Source organism: Asterias amurensis, chromosome 7 (assembly GCF_032118995.1).
Source record: "Asterias amurensis chromosome 7, ASM3211899v1".
In the NCBI taxonomy this organism is placed as follows: domain Eukaryota; kingdom Metazoa; phylum Echinodermata; class Asteroidea; order Forcipulatida; family Asteriidae; genus Asterias; species Asterias amurensis.
The window spans coordinates 24240439-24262656 of NC_092654.1; the positions used below are offsets into that span (position 1 = coordinate 24240439).

At 37.9% G+C, this 22218-nt stretch overlaps 1 protein-coding gene across 1 annotated transcript in view; it reads right to left on the reverse strand.

Moving 5' to 3' along the window:
• Window positions 1-22218, reverse strand: part of LOC139939607 (mitogen-activated protein kinase kinase kinase 2-like) — a 69762-nt gene that overhangs the window by 40945 nt on the left and 6599 nt on the right. The window contains exon 2 of the mRNA XM_071935629.1: window positions 15177-15250. The gene's annotated coding sequence lies outside the window, so the exon portion shown is untranslated. The remainder of the gene's footprint in view (window positions 1-15176; window positions 15251-22218) is intronic.

Genomic DNA, 22218 nt, shown 5'->3' on the forward strand with positions numbered 1-22218 from the left:
CAAAAACGTCACGAAAGTTTGGTCTTAATTGTTTAATTTAAACACTTCTTCCTTTTTAATAAAATGAAAAAGCAAAACTTTAAATAAACTATTTCCACAAGAAATTAAACACGGTTTTAATGTTTTGCAGCTGTTTTGACGACCTTTCTTTGAACTTGTTTTTCAGGCAATAGTTGCTGAGAGAGACATTTGATCTCATCCCAGCTTTTGTAAAAAACATGTGAATCTTAGCACGGAATGGAAAATAACATTGTGGAGAAAACGAAAGAGGGACGTCAATGAGGGGGTAAGTGTGACTGAGGGGAAGGACTCTCTCTGTCAGCGTGCCCAAGACATGCGATATTTGCTGACGTTACGCTGGAAAACGCTTATTAGCCTAACATCCCATGTCTTGATCCATGGCAAGTATGTCACGATCAGACAGCCTCCTTCCTCCTAACTTCCTCCTATCAGGGGCAGCGTTGCCAGATGAAAATGCGATAAAAAGAAAATCATTTAACGGTTCCCTCCATCCCCCCCCCCCTTTCCCCGTGGGATGGGATATTGACTTAATTGAGTTTCACGGATCAGAGAAGAAGGTAACAAATTCATTACTGTAATCACCCCTGTAATTTCGGAATGGACTAGTCCACCTTTTTAAAAGTTCCAACAAAAGTTGTAACATTTTGCTACAAAATCTCCTAGATGGTTTCTCTCACATATAAATCCTTTCCTGGCTGATCATACTTCTACAAAAAAATATACCTTTCCACCCAAACCTCGTTAGGACTTTACCATAAGATCTCAGAGGGATGTTTTTTTTTCTATGTCAGTGATGCGTTAGTTGTGTGGGTATAAGGTTGAGTGGAGGCTAAATTTTTGCATAAACACAGATGCTATGAGTTGGTTGATTTTGATGGTTAGTGAAGCTTAAACGGAGTGAAGATCCTGCATATGAGTTGGTTGGGATGGCAGACCCTGTCACTTTAAGTGATTCAGGTAAATCAGAGACTCCATGCCAGGGTCAGAGATCGTCTTAAAGTAAGGACGCTTAACGACTGGTCATTGACCTCAACTAACAATTATAAAATATTAATATAGAATGACAAGATCGACTTCTAAAATTAACTTCAAACTTTGTTTTTGTAGAGTCAGCATTTCCCTCAGTGGTCCGCTTGCCAGGCGCCAGTTGAAACACCTAAGGACCAGTCAAAATTTACTCCAAGTGGTCCAGATGGCTAGTTCAGCGGTGAAAATCATCCATATTTAAATAGTAACAAAAATTTAACAGACTAGTAAAGAAATCTAACTAAATAGTGAAATGGCACACTAACTGGTCCTGTTAGCTATTCACTCAAATGCCACAAGAAACACAAAAATACAACCACTCCCGAATAAACTTTAAAAAACACATATTTATCTGTGCTGCACATTAACCAATTGATCTAAATGTTCAAATCTATTCATTTAACATTTTTCCTGCCAAAATCATTTAAACAACATGATACATAATGTACACTATTTGAGTGAGATCTTATGCCAGGCATGCCCGAACCAGTTGCAGACTTGTCACAAGATTACCACATATTGTCGAATCATTGTCTGCAAAGTTACGCAACAACATACCGTCTCAAGCCTTCTTCATATCATTTGCAAGTCAAATACAGTGAAAACACCACTCGACTCGTAACGACGGCTTTTCAGAACTAAATAGATTCAGTAAACATGACTCTCCGAAAAACCCACCTGTAAACACTCAGCATAAACAAAACCCTGAAAGCTAAGATTTTGATTTAGGTGATAGGTACATTTGTATGCATCCATATTGCATTAATTTTTGCTGCTGGTCGTCCTGTGACACATTTGTTTCAAACATGTGAATAGAGTGTGCAGAATGTGACAATATGCATTTGATAATATATACATGTAAAGAACTAGAGATGTTGAGTTTGGCATCCTTTTTTTTTGGGGGGGGGGGGAGTGTAAGGACATGTACACAAGCAAATTGCAATGCATTGTCTGGTTGCCCATTTCTGTTTGTGTATAATTTAATATTTTTTTACAGAAAAAGAAAAAAAAAATGAGTGTTTATCAGCAAAACCCAAAAGGGAACACTATCCAACACTTTTACTGGCGAGTCTGTTTCTGCCATTACGCACTACTACACATATTATGACAAAATAGGTCTGAATGTTATCAAAACATCTTGAGAAAGTCAACTGCAACAAAGAAAGCAAAAATAAAACCTCTGAAAAACCACACGACATTGGATCATATTATGGTAAATTGAAAGGAAGGAAGTTAAATCATGTTCATTTTGATTGAGTAGCACAAGGGGATAAAATGACCACATCACTCTGATGGTTTCAATACTACTCACAGTAATGGATGCTACATGTATAATATTCACTGTACAAAAAGGAACCAGATTATTTCTCCTTCAAGCCTCAGTTTGGTTACATTGATTTGAATGAGAAGAAAATCAAGATGGCCGCATCATGATGTTGGTCTATAATGGGGAGTAGGCCTGGGCGACTAGTGAAATTTACTACTCGACTAGTCGCACCTCAAATAGTCGTGACTACGACACTAGTCGCCACTAATTTTTAATTATCAAGATGTAAGGTGCAATGTAGTAAGAGCCAAGCTAAAGGATTGAAGGCGATTGTGTCACTGATGTCTGATTGTGTTTTGTAAGTAAAGTATGTATAATTTGGTTTGCGGTAACACCATGTGTGTATCTACTTGCCAGGTAGAGTTGTTCTTAGGGAACTGTCTTGCTTTATTCTACTGCCGCGGAGGAGATCATCGGAGGTTCGGGAGACTTCTCAGTTCTGGAAAAAAACTGTCCTGCTTTTAACTATTACCAGGGCGGATGGTATAGAAAATGGACTGGACTACTACTTTAGCTTATATGACCATAATTAACTGTACTGCCGGGGAGTCAGTTCTGAATTGGTCTCAATGTTTCGACTAGCTTGCTCTAGTCATAGTGAGAAGTCTCCCGAACCTCCTACTATCTACTCCGCGGCAGTAGAATAAAGCAAGACAGTTCCCTAAGAACAACTCTACCTGGCAAGTAGATACACACATGGTGTTACCGCAAACCAAATTATACATTGATACCTCACCATGCAATGCCTCAAATCCTATAAGTAAAGTATGTTGTTGTGAATAGTCGTGAGCGACACAATTTGTTCAACAAACAGGTAGTCGCGACAATTTTTAAAGTAGTTGCGACCATTTTGGAGTAGTCAGGACTATTTTTTAGTAGTCGGGACTGCACGATTAATCAAGTAGTTGAAAAACGGTAGTCGCGACTCGACTAATCAATTAATAGTCACTGGTCACACTAATAGTCACTGGTCACACTAGTGGCCCAGTCCTAATGGGCAGACAGAAAGAGGCTTCCAATAACACGTCAGCATTTTTTGAAAACTAAATCTGTCACAATTCAAACAAATTTCTTTATAACTTGTTCTATATTAGGATTACCGTAATCACTATTGACAACTGAGTGGCTGAGTCCATACCACACCCAATGCAACCACAATTTGTTAAAAGTTTTTCCACTTAAAAGGTAGGGCTTAACTTTGGTTATGAAACCAGAAAAAATTGTGTAGTTTCTTTCAGAATGCTTATTTGAAAAAGGCTTCAGGAATGAAACCTTTCTCAGGCATCTCAAAGCACACAAATCTATGTAACAGGATTGTTTTTCTTTCATAATTGTTTTGTTCAACTTCAATGAACAATTTAGTCCAAATGGTCTTTGACAATTACCCAAAGTATACCCCGCCTTCAAAGACAGCTCTATAAAATAGGGTCATGATCCAAAGCAATATAAATTGAGAACTTAGGAAGTTTCTTCACTTTTGCGTTACAATATTTCATCTTCAAGCATGAACTATTTAGCTCATTTTTAATTTAATAGGCCTACTGCACTTTTTAGATTGTTTAAAAACTCCTGGTAGGATTGTGATTGATAATTCGATTGATAGTTCAAATAAATGATCTGCAACAGCTGTAAGATATTGCCTTGCATTTTTTAGAATGGTCTTGAAATGCAGAGACTATTGAAAGTGATTTGTCATCTATAATGTAGGTTGGGAGCACTTTTCTAAATAGTTGACAACATTTTTTTTAATGATACTTAACTAATTGATTCCTGTTTTAGGTGTGTGCAAATGTATTTGCAAACCTTAAACTTTGAACTTGTTGGTGCAAGATAGTCTTCCTTGGTAATGGCATCTCTATGAGAAAAATGTACATTTTCATTGGAGTACTTTCAGGGGCACCAAGGCACGAGTAGCCTTGACCCAGGTCAGACTACTTCAGAGCCTGGAATTTCATTTTTGAGAGGTCAAGGCTAATTTCATTTTGCAAAGGTTACTTCCATTGGAAAATCTTTGAAGTCAATGTTTTGAGAGGCACCAAGGCCAAGACCAGTGGCAACAGAGGTCATGGTCCCTGTGACCTCTTAAATTCTAGGCCTACATATTTACAAACAAGTATAGTCTGAATACAACATGTTACAGCAGTCAAACAGTTGCCCAGACAATACACAATTACCAAAATACCCAAGTGGCATCAACACCCACTGAATAGCTGGAATTTCTCATCAGTAAATTGCTTCAAAACATAGAGCAAGGGAAATGCAACTAAACCGAGTCTTTCACAGAAAAGGAAGTGTCAACCGAAAGTACATACCCTTGAACAAAAAAAAAGTAACAGAAGAACAATAACAAAATACATACACATAATTATATTTATTTATTTTAATTGAACTGATACAGAGTCTAACTATGTGTTACAACCCAGATTGCATATTGTTGCACGCTGTGACAGGGTCCGTGGCATTTTGTACACTTGAGCCGAAGCCGAGGGTGCCATTTTCCCTCGAGGGTGTACAAAACCCATGGAACCCGTCACAGCGTGCAACAATTGTTTTGTTATACCTTACATTATTATTCCTCTTCTTGAAGTTCTGTCATCCTCAAACATTATTACATAGTTTAAAACAATTTTTCACTGTTCCCTCGGTACATCGGTGAACATCACTCAGCCAGGTACATGTACATGCGTATTTGTTGCACGGTATGTGATTGGTTGTCGACCAATCAAACTTCACAGTTTGTTACGGAGGTATAACAAAAATCAATGCACAATTACAATTAAAGCCATTTCCCTGATCAGGAACCAGACTGCCAACTGTAAATCAACACTATGCGGTATAGACACAGACCCGCTCCTGGCCTCTACTCGTACCTGTTGTTACACTTGAGGATTTCCCATAGACGGTCTGGGAAAACTTCACAAACAGAGTTGAAGCTTAACAAGATCAATTAACGCTACAAAAGATAATTCATATGTTGTAAAATGTCCAACACAAAAGTATAAGCTGTTTCCAGCCTCGCTACCATGGGCAGCGCGCAGTATCGATACCTCTCCTCACTAACCCCTGGTGGAGAAGAAGCACTGAAAATCAACGCTGATTGGCTCACCAAACAGTACTGCTTTGCACACACGCTTTTTTTAAAAACATTCAAGCGCTTGGCGGCAGTTGCAAACAAAGTGATTTTGTTACAGAAAAAAGGGTTCCATAGTAAGGGAGACTTCCAAATTTGTTCAATCGGAACATTGAAAGTTTATTTTCAGGGAAATTCCTGGAGAATCGTGGAAAGTTGGCAGCCCGATATGCCAATATAGCCGTAGCCACAAATTTGAACACAGATTGACTGTCAAAATGATGACTCATTCAGGAGCAACATCCAGAACAAATTCTTGTTTAAAACTAAGATTGTACATGTACATGACTGTTCAAATCCAACTGGCCTAGATCCCCTATACAGAAACAGGAACAACGGAACCTAGATTACTAAACTCTGATGACCCCTGCAGAAATTATAAACAAAAACTGTTTCGCAAAACACGTCAAACTTTTGGCGGTGCACATCACATACTTGTTGATGAACCCATTACAGTAGGATATAAAAAAAAGGTTATGAGAATTTCTAAGTTGCATGTTTAGATAACAATACAGCAACCCCTAGACACCATACGTAAAATAAACAAATGCGTATAAATAGCCAGAGTTTTTCAGGTTCTTTTCCAAGGTTGCCTGGCGGCTTTTGTGATTCAGAACCGTGGTGTTTGGACAACACTGGTGGTACATGTATACAGCGGGGGTTTTCCACTGTGATACTAGCGTGCCAGAGTTCCCAGGCATGGATGAACAGCCAGCAAATCAACAAGTGAATAGATGACGTTTGGATCCATTGAAAGGTCCTTTCTCTATGGTTGGGTGAAGTGAATTTAGACTACAGCTAAATTACAGAGTAGGATTCAGAAGTTTGCGGTTTCATAAATATGTGCTTTCAAAATACCATTAGTCATAATTAATACATGACAAAGTAAATACATTGAAATTTACACTGTACATGATGTCTGTACATAGTTTGTAACGATATTACATTATGAATACTTCCAATTTTTAAAACGGAAGGTTTTGAACAGTTTTACAGTCCTGTCTTAGTTCAAAACTATACAAAATAGAAATACTAAGATCCAAAATACTCGCAAAAAAATGGGGGAAAAAGAAACAGTATACACGCAGATAATTTCTACTTGACGTTACACACTGTCAAGTCGGCCATCTGTAGGCTAATTGTTGATTTTAAAAAGACTTTGCATAATACAGCTTGATGTACATGGGAGTTCTATCATGATTGGTTGTTGAACAACTTGCGTTGCATAGAACATATATATCCAAAGCTCGATGCAGCTCAAAGCCAAAATCCAAGTTGCATGTACAGCCTGGTTCACACTTCAAGCAAATTGCAAAAGTGAAGCTTATTGTGAAACAGTGCATACGGATTGCTGCGTCACCAAACGTTCGCTTCGCAATCGCTTTTGCATGAAGTATGAACCGAGTTCAAGGATGCTTCCCAAAATATTAACAACAATCATCCACACAAAGAAAACCATGCTGCAAACCTACAGGTTGCCTGCCTCTTTTTGTATATTAAAAAAAAAATTGCTTTTAAAAGCTTATCCCCAAAGTATAACAACGAAAGAACCTTGGATGAAAATGCATAGTGCGTGTTTGTTGTAGCAGATCATGGGACGATCCAAGTATTATAATACACACACAGTCGATAATAATATACCTTTATATAAAAAAACTTACTGAACCACAACTCTCATTTGACAAACTTATCAATTCTATGGCAAAATGAATCCGGGGTTGGGATGTACTTATGTATGAACAGCCAATAAGCTCCAAAGTTTTCCCAAGTGCAAAGTTCTTTTCATGCGCACCCATGTGATTTTGAAAACTCTATATGTGTGAAAAGTCCACCACTTAAATTCTCATACATACATTGAATGGCAATGATACTTGAGCATGTTTTTCATGTATTGTAGCAGTAATAACAATAATACCTAGTTCTTATACGGCGCTTTATCTACATGTACAACTCTTTATCTACAACACTTTATCTACGCCCATCAGGCATTTCCAAGCGCTCTATTATTTTGATGACAGTTATGCCAATGTACAGCATGGGTAACAAGGTTATGCGCCATAATCTATACCACTAGGGGCCTACGTGTACTTTGTGCGTGAGGATAGACTGCACGGCCGCTCTCAGATCCATCGTCTATATCTTTTTCTTTAAAGTTCATTCATGGCTGATTTTCATTAAACTTTCAACATTAATCCTTGGACCAAAATGTGCATGATGTAAACAAATGATTTCAGAAAAAAATATATAAAAATAAGCAAAAGAAATGCCACTTAAAGACAGTGGACACTATTGGTAATTGTCAAAGACTAGTCTTCACACTGGGTGTATCTCAACATATGCACAAAATAACAAACCTGTGAAAATTTGAGCTCAATCGGTCGTCGAAGTTGCGAGATAATAATGAAATAAAAAACACCCTTGTCACACGAAGTTGTGTGCGTTCAGATGCTTGATTTCGAAACCTCAAGTTCTAAACTTCGTGGAAAATTACTTCTTTCTCGAAAACTATGTCACTTCAGAGGGAGCCGTTTTTCACAATGTTTTATACCATCAACCGCTCTCCATTACTCGTCACCAATTAAGGTTTTATGATGGTAACTATTTTGAGTAATTACCAATAGTGTCCACTGCCTTTAAAGGAGTAACTCTTTAAAAAGGGAATAAAAGGGAAGCGACGAGTTCTTAAACGGCCGTTTAATACCAGCCTTCGGCTCGGGCCTTTATCGCACGGCAGCGACCCTGCATTTTTAAACGGACGTTTAAGAACGAGTCACTACTCTTCCCATTCATAAATGCCCTATTGTTAAAAAAAATTTAAAAATACAATTATAGACACTTTGACACTTGAAAATTCGAGGTTTAAAGTATTTTTTTTTAAAACTTTGTGAAGAATCTGTTTGATGGGCGTGGGTTGTGTGTATGCGCGCGCGCTTAGAAATAGATTATGCGCTGTTGCTAATAGCTATGAATTGCGTTCCGCGTGAAAATCTTGCGCGCCAGGCACGCAGAAGCCAGCCAGTTATAAACAGCTCCAGCTGGTCATTATCAACCGTTTAAAAAAAAATATGTGACGCGCTCTCCACCAATAGGAGTAGAGAAACTGTCTGGGGTAATTCTTTAATGTTATTTTTCAGCAAATTCATTTTGTAAAAAAAAAAAAGAGTCTCATTTTCAGGTGATTTTTTTAGCAATTTTATTTTGTGAAAAGACCTATGTCTCATAGACCAAATACTTTTAAAAATAGTAAAAAACGTGTTTATTTTGACACAATTAATAAAACGACAAACTTGTTTACATTCTCAGGTTATCGTGGGGACGCTATTTATATAAAAGTGTTCAACAAATTGGAAGAATATAGGATTAGCTGAACAAGTTGTAAACAACTTACCAACCAAATGGACGGATGGTATTAATGCAAAAAATAGTTAATGGCCCTTTTTTTTAACCCTAGCAGAAAGAAAGACTCTGCCATCCAGCCCATTAACTATTTTTTTTTTTTTTTCAAATTGGAGGGGGGAAAAATAATCCAATATTGCCACAACTTTTGGCCAATGGCCATAACAAATCCTGAGGAGGCACTGAATCCATACTTGGTCTAACAAGTGAAGAACTAAATTCAAAATGATGACCTTGTACCATCAGTGAGAGTCATTGTCGCCAAAAAGTCTGATTCAAGAATCTACATTTTAGGATGTATTTTGAAATGGTGACATTTCCACCTTTTGTTCCCCCCTCGAGCATAGAGCAAGGATAAAAAAATCTTGGAAAAGCATCCTTTGAAGTTGTCTTGATTAAAGAGCAGGATTTAACTACGTCTGAACAAAATAACAATCTACTTCTTTCACCAGGCAGATAAAAGTCTAAAATTTCTCGGCCTGGATGTACATGTTTGCGACCTACAACGTACTGTATTGTATTCGTTCTGGTTTTTACAGTTCTACTGTATTGTCACCTACAGAAACTAAAAATTTCAATATGGCCGCCATAATGCACTTGAAATTGTCATGTGAACTTCACTCTCACTTTTTTCAATTAGTTCATTATGTAAATTTAATCATTGGTTAATGGTTCATTTACAAAGGCATGGCTCACAATAGCCCATCAAACATTGTCGACAGTAGTCAAGATTGTAACAAAATGCCATTTCTCAACTTGCCCTGTGGGTTACCAAAAACTTTGCAACCTACTTTTTTTAGATGCTAAAATCACACAAAAAATTAATGTGTTCATTTATTTGTGAATGAGTCTGTGAACATAACTTAATTTGATCGTACTGGTAGTGATTTCTAACATTAATACGCCAGAAAGATCTTCATGACAATACATGAATCAAATCTGGGCCACTAAAATTACTGATGTCAAGTAAAATGTACAGCCAACTAGCCTGGTGGTTATTAATATTTTACAAAAAAGCTTCTGAAGTGCAAGGCATGCAAAGTATGGACCACCCTTTTCAGATTTATTTTATTTTATTATAACCCAAAGACAATATTTATGCAAAGTCACATAACTTGGTGGTGATAAGAATCACTAATAACAAGTTTACAACACTAAAACAGGAAAGTAGCAGGAGTCAATAAAAGTGTTTATTCCATGCCCCAACCGTTTTCTTTTTATAATACACTTCTGTACTTGCACTTTTTCTTTTTCAGCACCATTGTGAGCCTGGAATTCCCATACTGTACCACACTGCAAAGGTGGGCAAGGGTGCATGGATGATTTGGGGCGAACAAAACAATCCCTGTTTTTTTTCACTTCTCTTTACTAGAAATTGTGTATTAGGGGGCCCTGATAGGAAGCCCCTTGATAGGGGACCCCGATGGGTAACTTCTTCACTATGTTCACTGCCCCCACATGAAATGGCACAGTCCTGTCTACATGTAGGTTTAAAAAGGGTAGACATGCACTCAAGGCATAGGCCTGGAATTTCATATTTCAGAAGGGCAAGGTTGTTTGACAAAGGGCACTTTCAGTGGAGAATATTGGAAACCTTTGAAAAGGCACCAAGCCAATCTGAGAAACGAACTAACAGTAACGCTACTCAGATGCAAATTTGGGGGCATAAAAGCTGATCTTTTTTTTAATATTTCTAACCATATTACTTTGCACTAAAATGTTTCTCAGTCGAAGCCTACTGCAGGCTTCTAACCAAAATATTTTTATTTCCATTGATGTTTAGAGTGACTACTAAACATACATGTATAACTTCCCTTTAAAGTCCGAGACACTAAGCTGTATCTTATTGTTAAAGAGTCTCAACTAAACCATCACATCATTCTGTCTCTACAACTGTAAATTATTTTCCCACGCCGCATCAAAGTCCCGCAGGGTAAGGTCATTGGACCTCACCTGTTGACACACATTCATTGTCATGTACATGAGTTAGAATTGCCCCAATTTTGAAGTTTACAAAAAAATGTTGACAACATTGTGTAAGCTGTGGTATGCGTACAATGAATCAAGAACATCTCATAAACAAACACTCCTGGCTTTCGAGTAAGTTTAAAAAAAAAAAACGATGAAGATTTGGTAAACGAGAACAATGCAGGGGATCATACAAGTTGCCTTCACTCTAATCTTGGGTGATCTTTCTAACAAAAGGTCGGGAGAGAGGTCATAGAATTTGGAGCACCCTGCAGAGACAGTAATTCCAAGTTCTTTCTGGGAGACAGAACAGCTGAGAAATAAGCGCTTTGGAGTATAGTTATAAATGCTACTTTTGTGTTAAAAGAAAATCCCCAAGTGTTTCTGGAGGTTTTTTTTTTAAATAACTTTATTTGGAGGACCCTACATTTCTGACAGAAAACAGATGGGCATTTTTTTTTTTTTTTTGGTGCCTCATAAATTAGATACTTGCACATGAATGTGACTTTTTCATCATGACTTGCAATAATAATGCAATTCATACGTCCCTCTTGTGATTGGAAAGTGCAAGTCAAATTACATCATTAAGTCATGACGAAGCGTTCACCTCATTTATAAGATGTGCTCAAACTTATTGAATTTTGTTTTTGTGTTTTAGATGCCTATATTTTTGTTGACAGGTGTTAAGTAAACATGTTTTTCATGAAGGCGTGAAATATAAACGATTTAATTAACAAATTACAATCAAATTTATCTGTTGTCTTAACCAGTATCAGAAGATACAACATCTTTTCACAGCTGGAACACTTGGCGCCTGAACTTATAAGAGGCTCCACATAATAAGTAATTTCTCAAGAGACAAAAATCTCTTAAGAGATCTACCTGTGCAACTAATCATTTAGGTAACTGAAAGTTCCGTTTTGTCTGTCCTTGGTCAGTTAGAAAGCCATACATTTTAATTGATGACCATTTTCCAACAAGATTTATCTCCACCAAGTCCTTTCACTGACTGCTGACCTTGACAATCCAGAGAAAAAAAAATGAATGAAAAATTTGTTGTAAAAAAAAAAAGAAAAAAAAAAAATTACTTTAGAAAATCACAGGTCCCGGAAATTAGACAAATTGGCCCCCAATCTGTGGCTGGAAATTTGAATTAAGGAGCCGAGGGGTCTCCGCGTGTGCAATTGGGGAAGACATGGGGGAAATGTCTAGGAGTCTGTAAGGCGATTGCGTGGCATGAATGAAACTCACAGGAGGACTGTACACATCCCATGGGAATGCGTATTCAATCATTAGGAAGTTACGCGTACATGCGCTGCCAAGGCGGTTTTACATCCCCCCCTCCCCCTCCCACACACACACACACAGACTCTACAACATTTAGGATGAGCGGACGCGTTGCATTCATCACAGCCCGCTCAAAAGTGCAGCTAGCACTGCTTTCAAATTCAGCCTCCTAGTTTGCCAGGAATTGTGACATTTCACTCTAAATGATGATTTAATTTGACCACCACTCAGGAAGCAATTATCGGTTAGTAAAGGCTTCAATGCAAAATGTTGCTGTTAGGAAATATCAAGTAAAACTAACACAAACTATTAACTAGAAAGCAGAAACACTGCTTTAAAAACGGTCCCAACCAGTGTCAATTTTTAAATTCACTGGTAAGGTGGTATACAAAACTCAGGTCACTACAAAATCAGAGCTGACGAGTCAAAATTTTTCAACTTTTATGTTTAATGAAAGATACAAGGATTTTTCTCATTGAAACCTACCATCACATGTTTGCATAAAGGGCGAGTCAATCAATTCCACACTAGCTTGCACAGGCTAAGAATCCAAAGGTCCACCGTATTGAACTTTTTTTTTGACAGCCTGAAGAAAGCAACAAGCAGGCTCAATAAATTCTCTAGGGCCAGCCAGGGGGAAATCTCTGCAGCAGTGCTGCTTCACCGCTCACTGAACTCAATTTCAGGCATGACCAGTGAATATTTTGCTTCCATTGTTATCAATATTATTCAACAGTTTATTGGTAAATTTTCTGTAGGTTTCGTTCAACAGTAAGTAATTGCAATACTTCACACAAGTATAGGTACTTCAGAGCACCTAACTCTTGACGCTTTCAGGTGGAAGACTACAGGGCCACCTTTCAACAAAATCTCTCAGCATGTGGTGAACTTAACAACCTTCTAACTTCATCCTTAGTCACTTATCTCTTTCCACAGCAAAAGTACCAGTTTCATGATCATTGAATCAGTAAAACCCCCAAAATAGGCTCAGATGAGTTTAACAGTACTTTGCGGTTCCGAAAGCACAACTGGTTATGATTAAAAGCTATTACTTCAAAGCGCTAGAGGAACAGAATACATTTCCAGAAACCAGCGCTGGAACTTCCCATTACAATGTAATTGTACGTCAAGATCTTTCTTATCACTTGTACTTGGTTTATGCAATCAGTTAAGGCTTAAATGGTTCATTCCCAGATCGTCCAGTAATGGAAGGCCATCCTTTGACAGTGAGAGTTTGAGCTTCTTAACTAATCTGCTTACAATTTGGATTTAGACTGTGTGTCTTGCAAACCATACACTCTCAACTTTTTGTTAAGTTCTTTATAAATGGCCAGGTATACGAGTACACATCCTGTGCACAAGAGGGTACCGGTGGTTTTTCATCATGACGTATATGTGGGTTGGTTGGCTGGGGAACCAACCAGGGAAAATAACATTAGGTTTTGAGAGCGAACAGGATTATCATTGGCTGTGTATTGAAACACTTGCTGCTAAGTTGACAGAATTGAAAGTCACTGCTGACGAAACACATTCTGAAACTTGGATTCAGATCTTAGGAGGTATATATTGAACCGATGGTATGCCATCTTTTGATAACCCCTGCAGATAAGCATTTTAATTAAGGAATCAATGTGTGGTGAAGAGGTTTCCCACTAGTGGTTTATTTATTTATCTATTTATTTATTTATTTATTTATTTGTTTATTTTTTAGTAAGGGGCCTATTTGTTTATTTATTATTATTTTGTTGGCATTTACTTTCTTTTCATATATTTTTCTACTGTTAGGGGAACCTTTTTAACCACTGTGTCTCTTGCCAATTTTTTTAACGTTTCATTTTTGTAATTTTTTTGCTGGTTTCGTTTCTTATTTTCCTGGTCGGAGGTGGGGGGTATATTTTGCATTTTTACTCATTCTGCATCATTGTTTTTTTTCTGCTGTTGTCTAATGATCTTAATTTCTTTACAGATTTATTGTAAATAATTATAGATTTTTAATATATGACCAGGGATATCAAAATTGAAGGCCTTCGGGTTACAATTTTTTTTTTTGACTTTTTAATTCCAGGCATCTGTCCCTGGTTTTTGTTTTGTTTTGATTATGTTTGTATTTTGTATCTGTGTTTTTATGCCTAATAAATCCCGTGATGTGGCACAACTGTCCCAGCCATTGCTCTCGACCAATAGAAATGAAGAAACTGTCTTATACATGTAAGCACAGGTGCAAGCTTACATGTCACGCCCATGTTTCAACACATTTTACTGGTCATAAATAAAGGTTTATACACACCCACCTGACATGCTCTCCACCATTAGGAATAGCGAAACTGTCTGAGGTATTTATAAATAGTGATTACTACCAGTGTACAATGACTTTTAAGCATGGCGGAAACATGCAGTAGGACCTTTCAAGTACTTACAGTAATGCTTTACTCGGGTAATCAGTTTTCTTTAGCGCCCAAGAGTTAGAGTTGCAAAAAAAGACGTGCAAGAATAATACACGGTCATGCTGAACATCACTGGTTTCTTCCATCTGTGGTCTCTGGTTCGAATCCCGGACCGGAGTCAGAGCATCTGTTGTTGTGTTTCAGTCCCAACCATCATACAATTGTTGTAATAATACCTGGTTGAATGGATTTTTCCTTCTTTTTTTCAGTTTGTAGCAAATTATTTGTCCCTGGGTACTGTAGCTGCAAATTTCTAATCAAAACTGTTGTTATTTTGAGCAAAAAAAAACACACCACATGTATACATGTATTAACGAACATACCTGTATTGGTGCTCTGCAAATCTAATAAAATATTTCCACAACAAGATAAAACCAATTTTACGAGCAAATTCCAGCAAGTTCAGAGTCACACTCAAGTTCCCTGAATGCATTGTCCTGGGGTCCTAGCTGGAATTCTGCCGAAGTTCAACGATCATGATAATGCGTGGGTGGTTCAAGCACAGTAAAAAAAAACATTGACTGTATATAGTACATGTGCATGGCAACTGTTGGTAGGCCACATTGGCATTACTTACATTGTTTCTTTATGATAAAACAGGAGAGCCTGGTTCTGACGTATCGGTCGATGTCATGAGTGGTCACGTCTCGTCTGCAAAATGAACAACATATAACAGTGTAGTAGTACCACCACAGAAACTAACCAGCATTGATATCATTGAAATGTGCACACAAACACAGACCACATCCGTCGTTACACAATGTACAACACTATAAGTAGAATCATTTACACATACACGGTACGGTTCATGCCGGTAAATTTACAAGATTAAAAACACTGTTGGCATTTAAAGAGGCCATACATGTAGGCTGGATTTGTCAACATAATACTGATTTAAAGGCAAAATTATACAAAAGTTCAGCTGAAACTTTCATATGGGAATATGAGTATGAATATGGGAATACGAAAGTTTCGGCTTACATAATTTCTAATATTAAACAGCAAAAAACTGTCAACGTCTATTCAAGAACGTTGAAGCCATCCACGTTAAGCGAGGTGACAGTAGGTACCAACTGCATCTCTGGACGCAACATTCACAAATGGACACCACCATTCAGAAATATTATAAACAATATAAGTACACTAATCGTTCTCAGATCAAGACGTCTTGGGGTGAACAAATAGGCAAACCAGATTACTTGGAAGGGAATCCTTCTCCAAAAAAAATGTATAGTATCAACCTGCATTTTCTCACAGAGTAAGTTTTTATGGTCATCAAATTTTGGAGTAGTTACCAATCTATGACCCTACCTTTAAATGAAACCATTTACTGGTTTTGATTTGTTTGAGGCATTACCATGGGGGAAAATAGTCATAAACATGTACGCAGAAAATTGGGAATGGGGAAAATATTCTTTGGTTGTTTAGTTAAAATACGTAAACTATAAGTTCAATCAAAGTGTATCCTGTTAAATACATTCCTTAAAAACCACTCACATAACAATCATCCCCCCACCCCAAAAGAAAAAAGTTCTCCATCGCAATTAGAAATCCCAACAAAAATCCCAATCAAAAACAGAATCATTTGATGAATAGAATTCAAACTAATTTGGTGATGAAAATTTTCTGAGAACCTCAGTGGCAAAGTCTTGCCTGCTGGATCACATACACAAAAAGGGAAAATATGCAAAGGTGTATGGATCACATACACAAAAAGGGAAAATATGCAAACGTGCCAATGGCTGAGTGGATTTCAATGAAGGGAAAAATTGGCCAATTACCAAAGTAAACACTGTGAATATATTTACATTCATTTAGTGTACTGCTTTTATAGTGCATGCATGACATGACATGGAATGTTTATAGGTTCTATGTGAACGTGGTTTAGTTGCAACCGAAGATCCCACCGCGCTCACCAGTCTGTATAGAGAAAACTGCTCTGTTTAAATCCTACGAGCAACTCTTCAATTCAATTTGTAATACTTAAATTTGTTTGCCAATAGCAGGAAAAAAAAAATGTAATTAGCATGTCGTGGCCGAGCGGTCCAGTTCACCAGACCTAAGCTCTGGTGTTGTCAGCAGCAGAGTGTAGGTTCGAGACCTAGGTTCGAGACCTAAGCTCTGGTGTTGTCAGCAGCAGAGTGTAGGTTCGAGACCTAGGTTCGAGACCTAAGCTCTGGTGTTGTCAGCAGCAGAGTGTAGGTTCGAGACCTAGGTTCGAGACCTAAGCTCTGGTGTTGTCAGCAGCAGAGTGTAGGTTCGAGACCTAGGTTCGAGACCTAAGCTCTGGTGTTGTCAGCAGCAGAGTGTAGGTTCGAGACCTAGGTTCGAGACCTAAGCTCTGGTGTTATCAGCAGCAGAGTGTAGGTTCGAGACCTAGGTTCGAGACCTAAGCTCTGGTGTTGTCAGCAGCAGAGTGTAGGTTCGAGACCTAGGTTCGAGACCTAAGCTCTGGTGTTGTCAGCAGCAGAGTGTAGGTTCGAGACCTAGGTTCGAGACCTAAGCTCTGGTATTGTCAGCAGCAGAGTGTAGGTTCGAGACCTAGGTTCGAGACCTAAGCTCTGGTGTTGTCAGCAGCAGAGTGTAGGTTCGAATCCCGGTCATAACACTTGTGCCTTTAACCTTGAGCAGGGCACTTGTAAAACCACAAATGCATTGTAGAAATAGGCATTGTGCTCTACCAACCAGGCTCATACTAGTGGATGATACCCAAATGCCTACATCCTTTTGGACTGTGAAGGGGATTAGTACCCTTTTTCAGCACCGAGAGTAGTCGGCAACATGCCCCTGGTAACAGTTGATTTGGGGGTTAAGTGTAGCAATCACAGTGAAGTGTCGATCCAGCCTTGTGACTTTACAATGTAGGTGACTTCTCATAAAATTAGAACTTTAAAAAAAAATCTAAAAGTATAAATACGACAGCCAGGTCATGGTTGTGTGGTTTTACGATGTAGATGCACTTAGAGTGTGGCACTAATTTATCAAATTCTATGAAGCTTTGTGATGGTTTCCTGCCTAATAATAACATGTGCATTGTAGACTTTGAAATTTTTGCTATCGCGTAGTAAATGCAGCCATGCCAAGGCATTGCAAGCACACCACAAATTTGATGTGCTTTTTGTGTAATTTCTCTTCCAGTCCAAAACAGTTGATTTCACAAAGGTTTTCTGACGTCAAATCATGTTTTAAAATCACATTTTCGGTGAGTATCGCCAGCACGAGTATCGCCAGCGCGAGTATCGCCAGCACGAGTATCGCCAGCGCGTGTATCGCCAGCGCGAGTATCGCCAGCGCGAGTATTGCCAGCGCGAGTATCGCCAGCGTGAGTATCGCCAGCGCGAGTATCACCAGCGCAAGTATCGCCAGCATGAGTATCGCCAGCGCGAGTATCGCCAGCGCGCCAGCATTCTCCTTCAACAGTTGTCCTCTGGCCAAATACAAGTTAAAACACCAGTCAAAATTCTCTCCAAGTGGTCCGGCTGGCTAGCTCAATGTTGAAATGCTTCCTTTATTTAATATGAATTATGGACAAGTGCCTGAAAAGCTTTCTGATCCTACTGGCTAGTCACTGAAAAATGAAAAGGGCAACCCTAATAAATAAGACAGTATATGCACATATATGCACATACAGTAATGTATAGCGTATACCCGCATTCACTCCAGTCATTATAAATTAAGTGCCAACGTACCTAATTAAAACAAAGTGGCATTCTGTAAAATATGAGTCATTCAATACAGATCCAGTCCAGTTATTAACAACAGAACAATATTTATATGGGGGAAACAATAAACGGCACACCGTTAACTGCAGGTTGCAATAAATATGACAAGAGCCCGTTGGCCGTTCACTTCAATTCATTTAATGATCATATTTATTTATGCGTACGATCAGTCGGCAGCCACTTTCATTAACATTCCAACGGGGTGACTCATCTTCCATTTACTCAAATTGCTCAAGATTTCCACTCGGAGATTTCCCCCGATGATTTCATATGAGATTACGCACAATCGCATCTCGTGGATGTTTCTTGTTGGCATGGCAACCAAGATAAACACAGGCACACCCTTGAAGGGCCCCCGCTGAGTGGATGTCTTAAGTTCTGCTGTAACGTTGTTCTTAAGATGAGGTGGCATCATATTTTTAACTTCTCCGAGGCAGGTGGTCTCTTTGCTGATTGGACATTCTTGCTTACTACATAGTGTGGTCTAATCAAGCAGTAAACTTGTGTATTCACATACTGCACAATGAAAACATTAGCATACAACAGTCCCAGTTGTGGTACAATCAGTGCAAACAATGTTGCTGTGCACAGAACTGTAGCAACTTGGCAGCTTGGGCCTGCTACAGTTCTGTGCAAAGAAGCAGGTTCATTGAGTAACAACCAAAATGAAATTCCATGTTGGTTGGTACTCACTGTAGGCCAATGTTTGTGACCGGTCCCTGCTAAAATTTGCGTTTAGCAGCGATTTGTGTTTAGCAGCGAAAGAACAAAGTGGACTAAACAAATTAGGCACTAGGTTATTTACTAGATATTACCAAGAGATGTGCAGTATCACTATATTGATATTCTTACACTGTGCAATTTACATTGTACCCATTGTACAACAGGCTGTCTCTAAACCCATGTTTGGCCAACTGGACCTAAGGCATGATGAGTTCCATAATCAGATTCTGAGGAGCACCCTACATGTAGCTAAGATCGGACAAGCCACTGAAACATTGCCACATTGCTTGTAATACACTCAAGATACTGTCATGCCAACATGACAGAGCAGGCATGACAGAGCATCAACTTTTATTTGTTTTTATAAGCGAAGCAGCTCTAGAATGGTTTATTTATTCGAGAATGGCATCATTATGAGCATTTTATAATGGATGACTTGGAAGCTTTGATGGTGGCTAGTCGACATGGTAACTGTGATCAGGTATAGTTGGCTTTAAAACATTCATCGTGTCAATACATTGCCATGTTCATAACACAATAAGGAACAATAACCATGCCTTTCACTTAAAAGGGAAGTTCAATGCACAACATGGATTACATCTATGGTGTGAATTACAGTTTTAATGTTTCATATACATGTACATGCTTTTGGCATCCATTTATTTCCTTGCTAAAATTGCCAATGCTAGCAAGTACAATCATACATGAACCAAAGCCAGCATGTCAATTTTTGTTATTGAATCATCTGTCTTAACTCTAACATCTGAGAATCATTGCTGCATGAAATATTTCTCAGGTTATGCTTCCTCCGTGAACATACATGTATCCACTTCAGATTTCATTGATTTCTCAAAAACGCTTTTGAAATTTAATTTTCACGGGTCAGTTATAATGTACAAAGAATATAATATTACATTATATGGTAGCATTAAAACAATCGTACTATCTACATTATATGGTAGCATTAAAACAATGGTACGGTCCAAGAAACTAAAGGTAAACTTTGCCTTTAATAAAAATGAGCTATTTGGACTATACTAATTGCATGACAGAGTCTATAAAAAGTATTATGCACACTTCAAACACACATTCACAGCAATCTACACTTTGTACACTGTAATGCTAGTGTACAGGTGGCTTCATGTCACTGTGAACTTTGAACAATAAATACACATGGCTAGTACGTAGTACCAGAGTAAAGACAGAGTACTTAGTAGTAGTTTCACCTACAATGCATAATAATTATGAGATCAGAATCTCCACTGTGTACAGTTAGTACAGTAAACACATCAGATCTCCTAAAACAAAACAGCTCAAATCCATGTTATCAATACTTTACAATATTTTGCTTCCTTTTTCTTTTCATCCACATTTTCAGTTCATTTGAAAGTTGTTTTTTTTATACATTTCCCCAAAACCTGTTGTGATACATGTATTTATTGTCAAGTTTATTTTCATGGATTTAGTCAAAGTATTTTTGCCTAATTGTATTGTGTGTGTATTTATAACCCTTTTCACACTACTTACCTTTGACCCATATAATTGGCAACCCATGTAAAAAGTCTTCGGCCCTGATTATAACTAACCCAGAGGTTCTGTTCACACTACAATGTCTACCAAGCGATAAGTTTTAAAACCCAGTTTCACACTAACAGTATACACTAAGATTGGTGGGTCAACCCTAGTCGTGGGCAGGGTTAAATTCTAGTTTTGGGTTGTCAATCCGGAGAGTGTTTAGCCCTGCAGTGTAGTGGGAATGCTCCACTTAATCCAGAGAATCTCTGAGTTAAATTTTTCCTGAACACAGAGATTCTCCGGATTAAAGTGTGGTGGGAAAAAGGTTTATTTAGATTATAGTTTGCAAACTGTTTTCTGTTTAGGTGTACTTGTGACTCTTCTGAGAAAATAAAATACCCTTCTCATGCTGTGAATTGTGACACAAAAAATAGAATGTGGGCATCGGTTCGTGTGTGGGACACAATGACTATGACGTATCCGGCAACACATGATCTCGAGTCTCTACCTCGGATTAGAAACTAACAAAAGACTTTTGACCTCTTCAGAAATGCAGTCTAGGTCATACCCTTACACAAATAACTTAGGTGGGATTCCAAATTCCTTAAAAAGCAAAGAGCAATTGCACTTTCATCATCACAATTAAAGGGAGAACATACATACATGTTCCTTTGGTAATTACTCCAAACAATATTGAGCATAAAAACTTACTTGGTAAAGAGCATTGGGGAGCTGTTGAACTTATAAAAGGTGGTTAGAAATGTCCCCTTTGAAGTAATAATGAATTTTAGAATTAAGGGCCCAGTTTTTTCACCATGACTGTTTTCTCAACACAAACCAACAATCATTCAGCTAAATCTTTCTCATGTGACTTTTACTGCACTTTATAGTTTTGCCTATCAATCAGCATTTGCCATAAACAATAATAATAATAATAATAATAATAATAATAATAATAATAATAATAATAATAATAATAATAATAATAATAATAATAATAATAATAATAATAATAATAATAATAATAATAATAATAATAATAATAATAATAATAATAATAATAATAATGACTACATTTATATAGCGCTTTATACTAAAAAGAAGTTTCTAAGCGCTATGACGGCCCTTCCGTTTACAGAGAAGAGCAAGAACACTGTTACAATTAGGCCTTTATTTGGGTATTGGACAAAAATTAAAATGAAAGAAAAATCAAATTGGATGTACATTTGTACACCTTTTCCCCCGATCGCACTCACCAAGAGCATGCATGATCTACTAAGCATTTTTTCTCATGACTAAGAAACTATACTGTTTACAAAACCTTTTTTGAATAGGAGTCAATCACATGACATGTTGGGCACTACAGTTATAGTTGTCTGCACTTCATGCATGTCTAAACATGCAAGATTCCCACAAACAAAACAGGCATAGAATTGGGTTGCACTTCAATTCAGTTTCCTGCGGTGCGTTGTTATGAAGGAATGTTTTTTTGGCTATGAAGTCTTTGAATGAATATTCCTTGGTTAGTGACCCAAGCAAAATCAGTTTGACCTTGGACAGTGGTTGTTAAATGTGTTCAGAAGAGAATGCGTGGGCGATTACATTAAATGCAGTCAAAAACATCTATGAGAGTGAGATCCAAACTACATTCCAAACTAC